Consider the following 17,272-nt stretch of genomic DNA (forward strand, 5'->3'; position numbering starts at 1 on the left):
TGAGGAAGACGTTCGTCAATTGATTCTCGGGTTGAAATGCTGCTGACGAAATAATATAGAGTGCAGTGATCTTGAATCGCATTACATGCTCGTTGAACGCCGATTGCGCGAGAAAAAGGGGGACGGTGGCGCGGGGAACACGCTGTCTATGATCCCGGAGCGCCTCCGCGCAACCGCAAAAGATGGCCGCCGGTAACGACGATCGAACCTTACCTCCCGATCGTTCGTGCAGCGCGGTCGATTATGTAATCAACGCGGCGTACTATGAGTATACGTGTAATTTCGTTCCAAGAAGTACCGTTGACTCTGCTCGCTTCACCGCCTGAGGTGCTTCGTTCCCTTCTGCAGCGTCCGTGAGATATCGCGAGCCTGCGCGTCTCTTTCTCTCTCGCCGCGGAGAGGATTGATAGAACGGACAACGGGGGGAAGAGGTAACGCGAGAAGAATGCGATGAAAAATGTTTCGTCCAGAGAGCGCGACGAGGAGTCGCCTCCCGTTGTGGTACGAAGGTCTGAGCCACTGGTAGCTTCGATTTTGGGACGCTCGCGGCGCTGCGAGCGAAAGCGCGCGGTATTTGAATCAGCTAAAGTAGATGGAGTTACGTGCACTGTCTCAGGGATTTAAATTTATTTGAGTTTGACGGAGGTTTTGCTTTTGTTGTGTAGGTTGAGTTCGGGTGAGATCTTGATTAGGTCTAGGTTCCCTAGCAGCATTTCTGGTTGGCCCACAGTATCCCCAAGTTGGGAATTAGTTGGCCATCAAAATGCCAACCATAAATGCTACTAGGGTTAGGATGCCAATTCTAATAACTGGGCATTATCGCTAGGGATTGCAAACCGGTAAATCGGTAAATCGGTTTGAAGTTTTTTTTTCACTGATAAAGTAGTAGATATCGACGGAATTATGCGCTATATATATGCGCTACATTGCTATACATACAATTTTTACCGGTAATTCGCAAAATTTTTACCGGGAATTCGATAAATTACGCATTTCTCGATATTTACCGGTAAATCGATTTACCGGTAAATTATGTATTTCACGATATTTACCGGTAGATCGCGAGAAATACGTAATTTATCAAATTACCGGTAAAAATTTGGCGAATTACCGGTAAAAATATGTAGCGCATAATTCCGTCAATATCTACTACGTTATCAGTGAAAAAAGCTTCAAACCGATTTACCGATTTACCGGTTTGCAATCCCTAATTAGCACGTGGATGAGGAAATCAAGATACAGTAAATACTCGTTATAAGCTCATTTCCCCATCATTTCTGGGAACCCTTCGGTCGAGAGCAACACTCCCATTGGCGGCTCGGAACAGTCGACGCTGTGCGTTGTAAGCTCGCCGGCAGCCCCGAGTGTGGAGCTTATAACGAGAATGTACTGGATTTCGTTTGAAACCTTCTTCCGTTTGTGTTCGTTGCTCAATTTCGCCTCTACCCAGGTTCGTGTCTATTATAGTTTTCCTCCTTAGCATCTGTCGCGGTGGGCATGCGCAGTTTCATTTTCTACGAGCGTCCGCTATTAAAAAACAAACCCATCGCTCTTTACCTAAAGGCGATACGAGCGCGCAACTTTTCATCTTTCTTGCCCCCCTTAGTCACAGCCACCGGACGTTTCTAGGTTTCAATGTTTCCTTTGCGAAATTGTGTCAGCGGATGATTATACATAGCTCTGCTTTCGAGTATCCCGCTAGCGTCCGCAAAGAAGTAGTGATTACCGCTAGATACACTTACGACTGATTAATCACAACCGACCACATTTTTCTGAAGGAAGTCTCAGCTTTCACTTGGGACTAACGACCTCAGCCACCTCTCTCGATCCTTCCGTATTTCATACAACTTATAATTAAATACGATTCTTCGCCTAAAAACCAATCGAAAGTGTGTAGCGCAATTTTTCCATACAAAGCTCTGCCCTCGAGAAAGTCCGCTTCAGTAAAATCAGGCGGAGCACGCTTAGAGCAATGGCGTCCCAGTGACTTCCATACCTGAACAGAATACCGACTTGAATTTCCATCGACAACAGAATACAGCAGGTTTTGCACGCTAGAATAATCCACGCGTTCCGTCAATTGCGTAAGACTGTAACAGTATCCTCCTACGAACCACCGAGAAGCGCCTCGAGGACGCGCACTCATCTTCGGTCTCGTTTTCCTCGGGAACGAAGCTTTGCGGGAGGAAACTTCTTTCCACGTTTCCGACGCGCTTCGCCCTGCGGAATCGACCGAGTGTCGCGTCCTGCCGCGCGCGGCGTGTGATCCGCGTTGCGCAACGCCCGTGAGCAGCCGCGGCGGCTGAAAGCTCCTGGGGACCGCTGACTTTCGAACGACGGGGGTCCGTGAACCGCTCGAGTCCACGAGAAAAAAAGCTCCCGACGTGAAAAGCTGCCCTACCTATATTCATCGGCGACGTGAAATCGTTCGCGATGCGTGAAGGCCCCGCGCGACGGCGGGGAGCAGCCGGGCTCCGATACCGTTACACTTGGCAGCTTCCTGCCCGCGCGGGCTGCGGCCTCCATCGGCGCTGCTCGTCTCTCCTCTGCATACTTATAGTGCCATTTCGGTATCGTCATTGTCACCTACTCGCGCGCCGGCGTGCGCGATACCGCGTATACCGTAATCCCTTCGACCATACTATCACGAACGCCCGCTGCACGCTCGACGGCGGTTGGGCGCGATTCTCGGCGCGTCTAGCTCCGTAAGCACTTGGAAAAACGTGCCATATCGGCCGATCGGTGATGGACATCCGTGTGACACTTTTCTTTCGGAAAGATAGCTGGTGGATAATCGAGGAGTTGAAATGGTAAACGATGTCAGTAGTTGAAATTTTCACTAGAGACAAAAGAGGTATGTCTGCTCATTTTGGCGCTTACATCGTTTATCCCTCGTTTATCTCAACTGATATATACCTAGGACTTAAGTCATGTTTAGCAATTTTTAATTTTTTATATTTTGTTACTTTTTAGTTTCAATTTGGTTTTGTTTTCTTCTGTTCTGTTTTGCTGTAACGCTGTGTCTCTACTTTGCGCCTTTTACACCCTCTTCTGGCAAAAATGGGTCTTTCCCGTTCATGTGGAAATGATTAGATAAACTTAGGGCGAATTCCACCCACGCCCAAAACGCCCGCGTTAGGTTATTCTATACGCGAATGAACGCATCGTCAAGAACTTCAATGTCGATTTCCTCGAAAATGAAGCGCGATAGGAGAAAAAGTTACTCTTTCTTTTCGACTTATATCAAGTAAATACGTCGAGGAAAAGGAATACAGTTTTTTGATATTGCGCTTCATTCTCGAGAAAATCGACTTCGGGCGATTTGGGCGTAAGTGGGATTCGTCCTTGATCGTTTATCGTTATAGGGTTTCAGCGTGTAACATCTTTACAGATTTAGAGGGAAGTAGAAAGTTTACGACCGTGAAGATTCCTGGCACTTTCATCATTTTTCACCACAGCGAAATTGGCACTTACGATTTTAACTCTATCTTGTGATAGCCCTAACAGTTAAAATAAATTATTCTATTTAGCACTTATAAGTTTTGCCACCGTGTTCTGAAGCACTTATAACTTTTGCCACACATCCTTTTCTACTAAAAAAATTATTTTTTATTTTTTTGGCACTTATATCGTTTACCATTTCAACTCCTCAATTATCTGCGAAGTCATGCTTTTCAACTGATAAGTGAATGGGAAAGTATCGTGGGGATGGAGGGGGGAGGGGAGTATTAGATAACGCCATATAGTGGCATTTGATGACGGATAAGGTTTAGCTTCGAGAGCTGATGCGATTAAGACTCTGACAGGCGCAAGATTTTCAAAAATGTCTCTTCAAGTCGGTCAGGTCTCTACTAGCGAGAAAGTTTTGCCTAATTTGCACCGAGCAAACATTCGAAGACACTCGGGAATACTTTCGATATCCGCCAGGAAATATGAACGTGAAAGCACGCCAAAGTCACAGGGTGCAAGTCCCTCGACGCGTTCTCACGCCGCACAGTGGTCGGAATAGGGGTAATAGGGGACTTTCGCGTATATAGTGCCTCTACGAGCTATAGTGACTTAGCTGTGAGGTACCCAGCGCGGTCTTAACCGATACCCTGCTGGGTACGGGCCGCTAAACGTGCCCCCACTACTACCTCTTGCAGGACTGTGTTTAGGGAAGACCAGGACAAAACCTGGGCCCTAAAGGGTAAAATAAGTTATTGATATAAAATAATTTATATTGCTACTGATGTAATGCAGTAGGTACATATACCTTACTGAAATGGATTTGTATTTAATATGTACTGACAATGAGACAATTTTTAATAGCCAGTAGCAAAGCTTAATTGGTGTCTTTTAATACTGATAAACAGTATCTTCAATATCTGCTTTATTTTATTAAAATTGAAGTTGTAACACTTAACCTATAGGGCCCCGGTTTTGTCCTGATCTTCCCTAAACACAGACCTGCAAGAGGTAGTGGGGGCCACGTTTAGCGGCCAGTACCCAGCCGGGTGTCGGGTAAGGCCCCGCTAAGGGACTTCACACCTAAGTCACTATATCTCGGATAGGCACTGTAAAAATGCCGGTAGTCGCGGAGGACGACGTCAGTAGGCTTCAAAAAACGGGGATAATCGATATGATTTGAAAGCTAACGCCCGCTGGCCGCTGGAATGCGAAATTTTTTGCTTTTCTCGAGGCGCGTGGCCGTATGCTAATGGAGGCGGGCTGTTTGGAATTGGAACGGAACGGAGGTAGACAGATCGGAGTTGAATTCAGCCGTCGACGAACGTAGAATCGATTAGCGCGCGTTGCAGGCCAGACCCAACCCCCCCGCATTTAATAACTCCGCGCTTCGAATGGCGATGCGCTTTGTTCAGCGTGGCCGCTAGGTTTCTACGCATTTCGCAGTGCACGCAGAGAGACGATTACCATATTTTCTCTTAATCAACGGGGAGCCCAGGCGATGCCTCGCTGTCCGTCCGATATTTTCAGGATTCCCGATCTGTCGGGGTCTAATGACGGAATCGCGCGCGGCTGTGTCAATGGGGGACGAGCGGCGCGCATGCATGTACTCCGGAATAAAGAGGTCGTCGTAAATGCCCCGACGTTAATTTGCCAAGAGTTTTGTAGGACACGGAGGCAAGGTGAGACGACGGAAGAGACAGCAGGAGGTGCGGCTCTCTCGCGCAACCCTGTACACCAAGGTGGCGCGCGTCACACCGACGACGCGCACACCTGCGCGCAGGCTGGACAACACGTCCAACGGTTTCTCGCGCGGGTCGACGTCCTGCCAAAACTGCCTAATCGTGTCGCTGCTCGGAGCGGGCCCAACACTCGCGCGGAGATTCGTGTCACGTTTCTGCCGCGCTGATATCCTTCCTCGGACTACGATAGGCCCATTCGCTCGCGCCTCGAAGTCGAACTCTGCCGTCAAGGGGCGCCGTGTTAGAGAAGAGATGCGGGGCTCCACGGAGGGGTGCGGATTGGACCGCGCGGAAGATGAGGTGGAGGTTCGATGAGGAGAGCTTGGGGAGGAACTGGATGGAATTTGGTGCCGTGGAATTTTAGTAACGACGGTGTCCGGGCAATGAGCGGTGAGCTACTTATGGAGAGGTTAAACAGAAACTGTAATACCGTGTTCACTCGTTCTTCGAGATTCCAGGAGTTGGCGACAAGTGGTGGTCGTGGTGAGGTGGTTCGGTTTTTAAATTTCTGTTTACTGAATTGGGGGCGTTGAAGGGATCAGCTTGTGATATAGAATGGAATGGATTAGATGCATTTGTTTGGTTTAGAAGATGGACTGAGTCTATTGTAGGGGGACGGGGCCCATTTGGATATTTTAAGGGGGGAAGCCACTAACAAAAGACAAAGTTAGGGATTTTTTTGTTTGTATAAATAACAATATAGAGCTTGGAGTTTTTATGTAGTTTTTAAGCAATCTTTATTTTATTAGATTTTTTTTTTTAAATTGTATAAAATTGATTCCCGGAGCACTGCAAAAAACTGACCCACACTCCCGGGAATGACTGGATCATCCGAGAAGAAAATACAAAAGAGATATATAAATTGGAATATATTATCTTCCATGTAGCGTAGGATTTTCTCAAAATTCGAATTATTTTGGAAACTATAGCAGTTTGCAGAATTGACTTTATTTTTTTAAATAAAAATTTGCATTGAAATGGTTGTAAAAAATCGAATAATTGAAATATCAAAAAAATCCTACGCTACATGGAAGATAATATATTCCAGTTTATATATATTTTTTGTATTTTTAATTATTTTGGGAACTATACCAGTTTGCAGAATTGACTTTAATTTTTTAAATAAAAATTTGCATTGAAATGTTTGTAAAAAATCGAATAATTGAAATATAAAAAAAATTCTACGCTACATGGAAGATAATATATTCCAGTTTATATATCTTTTCTGTATTTTGAATTATTTTGGAAACTATAGCAGTTTGCAGAATTGACTTTAATTTTTTAAATAAAAATTTGCACTGAAATGGTTGTAAAAAATCGAATAATTGAAATATAAAAAAAATCCTACGCTACATGGAAGATAATATATTCCAGTTTAAATATCATTTTTGTATTTCCTTCTCACATATCCACTCATTCCCGGGAGTGTGAGTCAATTTTTTTGCAGTACTCTAGGAAGTCATTTTGCACAATTTTTTAAAATAAAATTCCTAGCAAAATAAAGATTACTTTAAAGCTATATCAAAATCCAAGCCCTATATTTTTATTAATACGACCAAAAAAATCCCTAACTTTGTTCTTGTTAGTGGCTTCAGGGTGGGGTCGCCCCTTAAGTGTACCAGGCAGTCGTTGCTGTCAAAAACGAAGCATTTCATTTTCGCTTAATTACAAAGGAATAAATTGAAACTGAGACTTGTCTACTAACATCATAAACTTAAAAAAAAGCATGTTTCTTTCACCGAAAATATGCATTATAGATGAAGCGGCAGCTGGATCATCAAAGAGGCTTTTAAAAAAATTTATTTCGTCTTGGCCTAATTACCTAGTACTTACAAAAGTTATTTTTCCAGTGTACAAAAACAATATATTCCAACTTAAAAAAATATCCAATTCTGGTCCGTTCTTCCCCATACAAACAACGTTTGAGTTTCTTCTTTGTAATGGCTGAAGAGTTGGGTCTGCGAATCCCAGAGCCTTGATGAAATGAAAATCATTTCCCCTGTGCGGCGATGGAATCTTATCGCAAATCAGAGCTGAAATCCTACAGCAGGTCAATGTCCCCAAAAAGTTGCTGATTGTAACTCATTACTACTTCTAGCCGCGCCGCTCGCGCCTAACTCGTATAATATAACGCCAGACGTAGCAATGAATTATTAATGCCCCATAATGAAAGACAATTACTAAGAAGAAAACGTTTGTTACGACTAGACCAGGAGAGGAGAAGGAGCCAGCCAGGAAAGATACTGAAAAGGGATATCGGTTCCCTTCCCTTGCGATAAATTAGACTCTCAGGCGATCTTGCTATCCCAGCGACCGAGCGGTCTAGCCGCGGAGATTGAATTATCCCGGGGCGTTTCCTTCTACGACCGGCAAACCGCGGTGCACTTTCCGCTCGGGCGAAGTGTAACACTTTCTAGAAATGTCCCAATGCTTGTAATATTCATTAACACGCGTTAGATAACGACCGTCCAGATCAATTGCCAGTTTGAATCGGCGATTAATTGCGCCGCTGTCCCACTCGTTGCGGAACGTTCAATAATGTAGAAAGTGTAACGAGATTCGTCTCAATTGCTGGCGAATAGAAATCACAGAAAAAGGTAAACAGCTTTTTCTAATTACCATAAACGATCCTTCGGTACAGTCAGCGAAACGCTTTTCAACGTCGAAAAAGTGAAGAAGCTTGTTCTGCGAAGCGTCCTTTGAAGCATTCAAGAACCCGTTGTACTAATGGCGGAGGACAGTCAAAAAAGGTTGTCGACCCGCCGAAAACCGGCAACTGTATCTGTGCAGAAGCGTCGGTTATCATTCTTAATGATTCCTGTACTCGTTTAAGGGGTCGTGCTCAGTCAGGAGGCCGAAAAAAGGGTGGTCTTTGGAAATTTTTTACTCAAATGCTATAACGCATTTCTCAAAAAATCTTTTTTCCTTTCAAGGATTGCATCTAGTATCGTGCATCGTAATTTTTTCATTTAAAAATATTTATTAATAACTAAGTTATGGTCCATCACTCGAAGGCTCTCTAAAAAAAGGCTTCTGCGGTGACCACTGCTGCTCGAAAGTCGATCATCTGAAATAAAAAATTCAAAAGAATTTACTTATTATAAGTAAAATAAAAAATTCAAAAGAATTTACTTATTATAAGTAAAATAAAAAATTCAAAAGAATTTACTTATTATAAGTAAAATAAAAAATTCAAAAGAATTTACTTATTATAAGTAAAATAAAAAATTCAAAAGAATTTACTTATTATAAGTAAAATAAAAAATTCAAAAGAATTTACTTATTATAAGTAAAATAAAAAATTCAAAAGAATTTACTTATTATAAGCAGTGGTCACCGCAGAAGCCTTTTTTTAGAGAACCTTCGAGTGATGGACAATAACTTCGTTATTGATAAATATTTTTAAATGAAAAAATTACGGTGCAAGGTACTGGATGCAATCCTTGAAAGGAAAAAAGATTTTTTGAGAAATGTGTTATAGCTTTTGAGTAAAAAATTTCCAAAGACCACCCTTTTTTCGGCCTCCTGACTGAGCATGACCCCTTAAACGCTGCACACGGTGCGCGACAAGATCCTTTTAAAAAGGTACCAGGAGTTTCACGCGGTAGGGCTGACGATTAATAAATACTTCGGTGGTTGCAGGGCGACTTGTTTTAACTTCCCACTTATTCCATACCGGATGTCCTCGTCGAGGCGCGCAGCCTTGAAGGAAAGGAACGCACGTGAGTCACGGAGCTTCATTTAAATCTCAGGCAAAGATGACGCAAGGACACGAGAGAGCAAGGGAGACAGGAGGCAACATCCTTGGTGCAATTAAGATCCTCCGCGCAGAGATCGAGGGAAAAGATCTATTTCCTAGCGTTTCCAGCTCACGTTCGTCGAATTTATGACGGCCACGCAGGAAACGAATCCCGAGTCTTGTTCTGTTACTTTATCGGTGGTCGAGAATCGCAGCTGCACCATCTATACGACGGAAGGAAGTCGAGAAAGCGCGCGATCTACTCGTATCGAGCGCGATTAACTGTCGAACGAGATCGATGGAGTAGGACAGAAGAGACTTTCAACCCAAGAGCTATGCTTTCGGAAAAATTTATAGTAAAACAATTTTTTTCTAAACACAAGCTTCTGTTAGAATGTACTAAAAAGGGAAATATGAGGGAATTCTTCTAAAGCTGTCATTTAGGTATCAAAATTATTTTTTTCTTCTTGATACATCTTAATAAAAGCTAGTTTTATTTTTAAAAAAATTACTATGTATGGTTTTGGGAAAAGGGGGAAGAAGAGAAGAACAAGATGAAGGAAGAACTCAAAACGAAAGCACAATCTTGAGTTAACAGTCCCAGAAACACTTACACACATAACACGTGTAACCCCATTTTGAGGCCGAAAGGCAAAAAATAAACCTATTTACTACTAAAAAAAATTTACTATGAATTATTCTATGCTTCTTAGTGTTCATACAAATAAAGAACTAACAAGTGGAGTTAAAAGTAAAAGATTGTTTTTAAAAAAAATATTTACTCTAATTTATTTGTATGCGTTTTAGTGAAAAAATTGTATTGTCATCACACCCACGCACGCCCACAAAGTTTCAAGACAATTGAACTGGTTGAGGGGGGTGAAAATTGAGTTGTCAGATTTGAACCATGCACCAAAAAAACAAGCATACGTAAGTAAAATTATTTAACAATGCAGAATTTTCTTTTTCGTGAAATATCTCAAGAACGGTGAGAGACATAAAAAAAGAAGTTTAAACAAAACTATCGAAACATCCATACTTTCCAAGTTACCTCCAACACCAATCCTTACTTCGTTAAGCAATTCACTCGAGTCCACTTGTATTACAAACCAACTAAATCCGGGAATCCACCGGGAAGCTAAGCTAAGCTGTGCAATGCTATACCATGCTAAGTTTTAAAAAAAAATTAGCTTCAATATATTCTTATGGTACCGTTTCCACCAAAAGCTACGTTAAAACACAGCATCGCATAGCATAGCTTAGCCTACAAGGGAACATCCCGAACCCGGAAATTCAAAAAATTCTGAAACTTCGTGAATATGTAGGGAATTTCCTTCTGATTACAACTCAATTTTTCTTCGCTGCCCAAACTCACTCTAAGGGGGTGTAATTGGACCCCCGAAAATCCGGTTATTTTTCGATTTGGTGTTATAACTCAAAAACTGTAAAATAATTTTTCACCAAATGCTAGATCCAATTAAAAGAAGTAACTTTTGTCTTGAAACTTTTTTTCCATCTCTTACAGTTCGCGAGTTGTAACACAAAATCTGAAAATAGCCGAATTTCCAGGGGTTAATTTCACCCGCTTCGGGCGAATTTGGGCAGCAAACAAAAATTTGGTCCTAATCAGGAAGAAATCCCCAGCATATTCGCAAAGTTTCAGAATTTTTTGAATTTTCGGGTTCGGGATCATCCCTTAGCTTCCCGGTGGATTCCCGGCTTAACAGTGAAACTTATTGACTCCTCCATAATGAGCACGCTTCTCCCAAAGCATGCACACCGGGCTACATCCCGCCTGATTCTACGCAAGCAGAAGTAACCGAAGCTTGCCCATCCCAAGGCACCTCTAGTGTAAGGTTACCAGTCCCAAAGACATCGATCTGCAGCGGGGACGTCGAATTCAGAGCGACAAACAGAAAAGGAGCATCTACGATCGAGTTACGCCCGTCAAGGTTCGGTTAAGTTCATTTCCTATACGTTCTAATTACAACGGGCGTAACACTTTTTTTCCGCGGGCGCAAGCAGAGGCCGGCTCAGTTATGCAAGAGGATGCGGGCGTGCGCGCGCATCGTGCTCAGCAGGCCGCGATCGAGCGCGATCGTTTTTAGCTTTAATTAACGGCTCTTAGAGAGACGTCGATCCCGAGGACGGTGGAGCGCTAGGGAAGTCGGACGGAATACACTCGGTGGACACTTTTACGACAGAGCGCTGCGCGGAAAAGTGCATTCCGTTAGGGTCTTATCGGGTCTGTTGCACTCGGAGGCGTTCAACCCAGCGACTCGTTGCGCGCACGCGAGACACCGACGATTCTCATCGCCCCGGAGTTTATAAATAAAATGGAACCGCCTGCCGTAAGCAGATCGACGAACCAGAAAACACCGTTCGAGGAGCATGGCTGGCGTCTTCCTCGGCTCGTTTTCACTTTGCTCCCATCAGCTTCAAGGGGGTTTACCGATAGCGATATCGATACGCTGGGTTTAATTGGAACTGTCGATACCGAAGAGTACGAACGGAGTTTATTGAAAGGAATGGCCGGTTTCGTGCTGCTTTCACACCCAGCTTTACATTACAGCTCACGAGGCTAGGAACTTGTTTAGAGTACTTATACTTTAATTTGCGCATCGCGATAGCGAAGGCTACAGCGTTTAATAGGCAGTCAAATCGCTCGAAGATCAAGTATTTTTTTGCAAATTAATTACGAGGAGATGAATACAAATTGTGACATCTGGGTAATGTTTATTAATACTATAAATTGTGAACAGCTTTTATATAATATATACGTGTACATGGCGGCGCTACAGTTGTCCGATGTGTAGCCGTTTCTTCTGCGGTTTTCCCGTGATTGCGAAAAAAACGCGGTTCGGATAGACTTGATATTTTTACAGCATGTTCAAAATATACTCCTTTTTAGAGTGTACCTCGGTATAAAGTGTAAAAGCTCTGGTTTCCAAGATAAAAAAAATAGCCATCTGTGCACTCCGAAAATCGGGTTTTTCCTGGTCGATATTTTAATAATTTTGGATCAATTCTTTTTTCAGAGGGCCGCTTCAGAATTGCAGGTTCTCAAAATAGGGAAAACTTCTTTAAATACAAAAAGGGACGGTAACGGATAAAACAATAAGAATCTCTTTTCCTTTTGGTGTTTCAGATAACTCTTACACGCTTTCTCTGTATCTGCCGTGTGTTCTTCACTGTCACATAAAAATTCAAGACAATAGTTCAAGGTAAATTAAAATGGCCTGCCAAACCTCAAATTAATTTGTCGCAGTATTTTTGTACAAAAAATTCATAAAGAATTACTTAAGGGTACGTTCCTACCAAATCACTCCAAAACTACTCAGGTCATTTTTAGGATTTTACTTAAAAAAAAGTAAACGTCGTAGTGTTGAAAACTTTTTAGGCTATATGTATTTGTACATTCCTACAAACTGGAAGAATTTTCTCTGTTTGCTGATTTCGGATAAGTCTACAAGGCGTCACAAATACCGCAAATGCGGAACATGTTTTGTATCACCAGGGTAGTCACAGCCACCAACAGACAGCAGTATTAGATAAAATACACAAAAGAAAATTTGTATTACCTCTTCAACGATGTACAAACACAACCTAAAAGTTTTTTTTTACCAATATGACGTTTACTTTTCTTTAAATTAAATCCCAAAAATTACCTATTTTCTGAGTGATTTGATGGGTGAGTACCCTCAAAGTAGAACAATGCTTAACGACTCAGGTTCTTGAATATATGAGCACCCGAATGTTGAGATTGCAACATCACACTAACTTCCAGTCTCCTTTAACTTTCCCGCTGCCCATTAAATTGCAAACATAAATCGGACGCCCACTGTAATTGGGTCAACGCAATTTACACATCTTTAAAACCCTCTCTCACGCCAAAGGGTTAACCATTCTACATCCACGCTTGCGAAGCTCGCATCGATCAACCCCCTTAAAAACTCGCCTACCCGTTATGCAATTATAATGCCACGCATCTCGTCACCCCCGTGTTCCGAGCGACGGCTAGGTATCCTGTTAGGCCAGAAATTAATCGGCTAGGTTAAAGTGTCCGCGCGCATCTGGCGTTCGCCAACGGCTGTTTACGACGCTGTTGGCGTGTACGTGCAACGATGCACCCGCGATCGCGATTCTGGATGACCGATGGCAGGCCTGGCGAAACTCTCGACGCCGTTCGATCGCCACTTTCATTCAGGTCCAGGGGAGGAAAAGAAATCCGGCGTGAATCGTATCGCGACGTGGCGTGACTGGCGTTGAACTCACCGGACGACCTTTCTTGTGAGTGCGTCGATGTCTCCCATTCGAGGAGTCCAGCGCTCGCTTCTCGCGATCCAACCACCGCCTACAGCCACCCAGATAACACCGTATTAATTATTTAGCGGAGGGCTTGCACGCCTTAGAGCTGGCTCCCGACAATCTGCGTATCATTCAGGTATAATTCTAACTTGAGGACTTGCTGAAGCCTTCATCTGATTCGTAGACCAGGGATTTAAATAAATAGAGGTTTCTTTGAAAGAGCACTCTTTGTCTAGCATTCAGGGGGGTGGTTCCTGAAACACAGAAACCACGTCGGAGCATCGATCCGCCGCTCCGGAGAGAACGTGGAGTTCGACTTTCCCAATGGCCGACGTCACTTCGAAAGTGCTTCGATTTTCTTTTTATTGCGCCTTTCCCGGGCGCAAGAGCGTCGCATGATCCGACAGGAAACGTTGAAAACGCATCGCGGAGTGCAGCCCCAGCACGGTTCCACGCGATAAACAAACAAGGAGTCGGGCCAGCGCTCGGTTCTCCTCGCTCGCCGGGCGACACCGGCCGAGCGCGGCTTCTCCTCCTTCGCCTACGTTCTCGTCTGCTTCCTTTTTCTCTTTCCCTCTCCTCCCCCTCGGTGCCCCCGCGGGAGACGGCTTCTTTGCTCAGGTAAACTCGCGCCGTTCACCTGGAGAGAGAGAGAACCGGGTCTTCAGTCTCGAAACGGTGGGCCGGAGGGAAGGAGCTCCGTGACCCTGAATCCATTTTCTGCCTGTTGCCTGGCTCTTCCCTTTTGTCTCCGTCGTCGCCGCCCGGATCTTCGCCGCGGCTTATCGAGTTACCGTATCGCGAAACTGTGCGCACACGCTTTCGGGGCCGACCCGCTCAACTCCGCGATCCTGTGCCTCGCGCGACATTCCTACCCTCCCGGCGGTTTTTGTGAAGTGAAACGTCGTCGCGCGGTGGACCTTCAGTGGTGTTCATGTGCCCAGGGCAAGGATCCAGCAGCAGTACGTAGGAGCAACAAACGTAAGTCCCAGGGATAGAATTCTTTGGTGTTGGTTCCTTCGCGCAAGCCGCTGCCGCTCGGGGAGCAACACCTGCGCGTCCCTCGCTTCTATTCCTCATCGACACCTGAGCGGCGCTCGTGGCTCGGTTCCATGCGCCCGTTTCAAGCAGCTTCGAATTCAACTTTTGAGCCTTTCCGGGGAGCATCGAAGGCTGTACCAGGGTTCCCAGAATGTTTAGCTTGAAAAGAGACCGAGGAAGGTGTTTTGAGGAGATTTAAAGGCAGTTGGAGGGTTATTGTTGGAGGAGAGGGTTTCTTGGGCAGTTCTATGGAAATTATGAGACCCATTGGTGGTGTTGTTGAGGAAAGGAGCTCTCGATCCCTTGGCTAGATGCGGCCCCCGTTTTATTAAGGTTTAATTGGGAGCAGGTAACGACCGAGGATTCTAATGAGCGAGGTGTTTCGAGGGGAGCACGCGAGTTGGGCGGCCGTTTTCTTTCTTTAATGGGACTGAACAGAGATCGCGGGGTAGATTAATATTACCAGGTTCGTTTCTGGCCCAGCAATGTGCTTGAAAGATGGACTTCAAGTGATCTGCAAATTGGGAAGAGTAGGATTGAAGTAAAATCTTAAAAAGTGTATTGCGTGAATTGCATCCCTGTTCTGTTGGAATTCTGTTAAAAGTGCAGAGGAAGCCAGCAAAGTCTGCAGTTCCTCTTCAATTTCCTCAAAGGAGATAGAGCAACGTACAGTTTGCTGCTTCTTCGCAACAAGATCTTGAAAGTCACTACAAATAATCAGGATCTCGATGGAAAGAAAGAACGGCGGGCAAGGCGTAATATTCTCTGATCTATCCTTTCGTTCTATTCCGAGCGGTCGAGCGAGCGATGCTAAACGGTACTCAGTTCCCTTCGGCTTCTTCCAGCGCAGAACTTATGCGATTTTCGTTCTACCCAGTGAGCTGTCGCATACATCCATCCGTGCTATGCAAGACGGTGGAAACGGAAGTCTCAGATTCCCCCAGCAATCCCTCGTTAAATCAGTTTTTCCTAGACCTCTGGCGCACGTCCATACATCATAAAAAAATCCAGGAAGTCTTCCTAACACCAACTTTGATTAAAGAAACTAAACTGTTCGTCTGATCCCCAAGAAGGGAGTCCAGAGTATTTGAAACAGAATAGTTTGCTTGCATCTCCATCAAATTGTTTTTCCAGCTCCACTTTTGTGGCTACTGTACACCCTTGCACCACCTTCTTAAAATCGCCCTGTAGAGTCTTGTCGACCAGAAACCATCCGCCAGCCAAGCATAGCCACTCGAACCCATGAAATTCGCGGCACAGAGCAGCGGTAAGAATGGCCTGGCTGGATTTATGGAAGAGAAAGCTCGTTCCTCGAGCAACGAAACCCAGGTGGCCGCGGGCGTTCTGCGTTCCATCGCCACGTGAACCGGTAACTGGCCATGGAAATCGAGAAAATTGCGCGTAATCTCGCGCGAAAAATGCCTTCGGTGCCGATACTAGAGCCGATCATTTCGTATCCTGGCCACGTTCCCGGTATGCCCCCCGTTCGTCGCTGTGGATATCGACTGTGGATCGTTGAGAATGCGCCCACCAGCCTGACCGATAATAACAGACGGGGGAAAATGGGTCTACGAGCAATGGCGGCGCATAAGTTGCATTGGAATTCCGTAGCTCGATATCCCTACGGAGTGGGCAACGGGGTGCCATTATTGTCCGAGGCAGTCGCAGGAAAGATAGGATTATGCAGGTTTTAGGTTAGGTCGATAGGTGGGTAGGCAGGTAGGGAAATATACGACCGTTGTGTAGGTGGATCTGCAATAGGAGCTCGTGTAAAGAGGGCCTCGATCCCATTTATCAAGCTTTTCATGAAGCATTCAGCGTTAAATGCGATTCCATGCTGCTTCCTTTGTTAAGAGCACCTCTGTGGCCATTTTGGACGTTGCTCGAGGAAATTAGCGTGTTTCAATGCTGGATGCCAGCTAGAGATACATCACAAACATCTTGAACACATGCCAGCGCCTAGTCACTAGGGTGGCCCTTATTTATTTTTTGTGCCATTTGATAAAAAAGTAGTCCCTGAAAAAGATTATTACAATCGGACAACAGGAAAGGGTGCCGACCAGGCCTTAAAGTTTAGACTTCATCAATAGTTTGGATTTAAAGGATTTTTCTAAAATGGTAAGCCCTGTCGAAATTTTGTTCGAATGATATTAAAAGAGCATTAAATTTTCTACAATTACTGTATATATAATTTTCTCGTGCTTCCGATCATTTTTCAGATAATAGCGTTTGAATATAGAGAAGTCTGCACTTCGCGCGTCCCTCTTGTACGGCGGACCTCTCTATATTTAAACGATATTATCTAAAAAATGGTTGGAAGCACGAAAAAATTATATATACAGTAATTGTAGAAAATTGAATGCTCTTTTAATATTGTTTTAACGAAATTTCGATAGAGCTTACCATTTTTGAGAAATTCTTCAACTTCAAACCATTGACGAATTCTAAACTTTAAGGCCTGGTCGGCAGTTTCCTGTTGTTCGATTGCAATAATCTTTTTCAGGGACTATTTTTTATATGAAATGGAACCATATTAGAAGAGCAAAAGAAATCGCAGGTTAAAAATAAGGGCCACCCTACTAGGTACCCTCGCGAAATCCTTTGTACAGCGATAACAGATTCAGTCACCATCATCGACCCTTGTGCCTTCCATAGTTCCTCCCACGTCATCCATATCCCTTCTTTCACAACTCCTGTATATATAACCCAGTCCCAAAATCCTAAGATGAGATCATAGCTAGAGTTTAAGAGCGGAAACTCTGTCAAATCGCCGATCGAAAACTTTTGAATAAAAACTTTTTGAAAGTACTTAGAACTCGTAATAAACGTGTTGCACTCGATTCCCCTGCTGCGGAATCCAGCATCAATAACGAAAGAAACTTGGGAGGATCGCTAATGAAATGGGTCACCAATTCGATTCAAGTTTTACCAAAGTTTTGCTTTCGTAGATTCAGATCGTAGAGATAATTAGAAATTGGAGTCTGAAGATTGGATA

The 17,272-nt window shown here is 44.1% G+C and overlaps 1 protein-coding gene across 1 annotated transcript in view; it reads left to right on the forward strand.

Annotated features, from left to right (window-relative positions):
* Positions 1 to 13,914: 13,914 nt before the first annotated feature.
* Uif (sushi, von Willebrand factor type A, EGF and pentraxin domain-containing protein uif) overlaps positions 13,915 to 17,272 on the forward strand; it is a 38,420-nt gene continuing 35,062 nt past the window's right edge. Inside the window, exon 1 of the mRNA XM_076825837.1 lies at positions 13,915 to 14,217. The gene's annotated coding sequence lies outside the window, so the exon portion shown is untranslated. The remainder of the gene's footprint in view (positions 14,218 to 17,272) is intronic.

Source organism: Andrena cerasifolii, chromosome 13, assembly GCF_050908995.1.
Source record: "Andrena cerasifolii isolate SP2316 chromosome 13, iyAndCera1_principal, whole genome shotgun sequence".
NCBI classification, from domain to species: domain Eukaryota; kingdom Metazoa; phylum Arthropoda; class Insecta; order Hymenoptera; family Andrenidae; genus Andrena; species Andrena cerasifolii.